The sequence below is a fragment of the Mandrillus leucophaeus genome, unplaced genomic scaffold (genome assembly GCF_000951045.1).
Source record: "Mandrillus leucophaeus isolate KB7577 unplaced genomic scaffold, Mleu.le_1.0 Scaffold1125, whole genome shotgun sequence".
Lineage (NCBI taxonomy): Eukaryota > Metazoa > Chordata > Mammalia > Primates > Cercopithecidae > Mandrillus > Mandrillus leucophaeus.
Window position 1 is genome coordinate 50,106 of NW_012099488.1, and position 1,884 is coordinate 51,989.

The following is a 1,884-nucleotide window of genomic DNA, read 5'->3' on the forward strand; positions in this document are numbered from 1 at the left end:
CGGGGATGGCTACAGCTGAATTCACAAGGCAAGGAACCCTGAAATTCTTCTTTGAAAGATCTCACAAATTATCTATTTATTTTTCATGGAATGACTTTCCTAATCTTTGGTTTGCTTTCCTGTTTGGCTTGTATTAGAACACTACTCTTTCTAAAGTTGTAATTTTTATAACCCATTGGCATATGTAAGTGGTTTGCACAGGTTCTTGTGGATTAGGATTTCTAATCATCTATTCATCCATTCATCCATTCACTTGCCCACTCACCCACCCATCCATACATCCATCTGTTTACTCTTACCCTATCTGTCCCACTCATCCATCCACACACACATCCATCCACTCACCCCATCCATCCATTCATCCATCCATCTATCTATCCTACCCACCCATCCACTCATCAATCCATTCATCTGCTCACCTGATCCACCCACCCACCCACTCATTCATCTCCTCACCCCATCCACCCACCCATCCATTCGTCCATCCACCCATCCATCCAATCATCCATCCATCCATTCATCCATCCATCCATCCATCCATCCATCCATGTGTCCACTCACCCACCCACCCACTCATTCATCTGCTCACCCCATCCACCCACCCATCCATTTGTCCATCCACCCATCCATCTAATCATCCATCCATCCATCCATCCATCGATGTGTCCACCCACCCACCCATCCACTCATCCATTAGCTCACTCCATCCATCCATCCATCCACCCACCCATTTATCCATATGTATATATTCATCCATTATCCATTCATCTAACATAATACATTGGTAGACTATAGAGATACAAAGAAAAATAAGACCATGTTTCTATCCTCAAGAGGTTTACAGTACTGTAATAGAAGCTCCTCTTTTTTTGTCTTCCTCACAGAAAAGTGTGCATTTCTTGCTTTCTAGTGAGTTAATAGTTAAATCCATTAGATTAGTATTGACCTTTCTTGTAAACACACATCTCCTCAGAAAATGTTTTGAGAAATCTGCTGACTTCTTGAAGTAAAGGCACAAATGTCTTTAACCCAGTACCTTTTGTTGAAAATCAGTTCCTTCCAAGGAAGCTTTTCATAGCATCTTGGTGATGATGACAAGAAGGTTTCCTCTGAAGAAATATGGTATGTTTTAGAAAGCTCTGCCATGTTATCAGGTTGGCTTGAAAGCCCCATGTCTATGTCAGTAAGCCTGGCCCAGGGCTTCGTGCAAGATGTTTGTGGATGCTGTGTTTGTATTGATGAAGCACATGCTCTGAGTCAGCCTGCACCACATGCTCAACCATTAGTGAACACCCACCTTCCTTGGGATCCTTTGACCAGACACATTTTGGCATTTACTACCAGGTGTGGTAATAATCCAGGTGACTGCATGTCCACTGGTGTAAACTGCTTTAATGGTTCCTAAGAGGCTGGATTTTAAGTGTTATAATCACTCTCTGTGTCCCTTCATCCTGCAAAAGTGTTTAAAAACTTGAGTTATAAACTTTTCTTGAAATACCTGAATTATTTTCATCTCTCCTTATGCTAGGTCCATCTTCATTTAAACACATGGAGCTTTTTGCATGGGTATAGTCATTATGGATATTCAATTTTTTTCTGCTTTTCTCACACTACATTATTTAGTAAATATTCTTCCCTGCTCCTCCATAGCTATGACAACTCTGTAATAGTCCACAGTTTAATGTACCTTCATTGCTTTTCCATTTTCTATCACTAGTTATTAGGTCGTTTCTATTTTTAAAAAATAATGAATGCTTCTATACCTAGCATCTAGACTCAGAAAACAAAACAAAACTCAACTCTTTTTTCCTTCTTTAAAATAATTACATATATACATTTATATGATGTTATTTATATATATTATTGTTCTGATTATATTTTTAA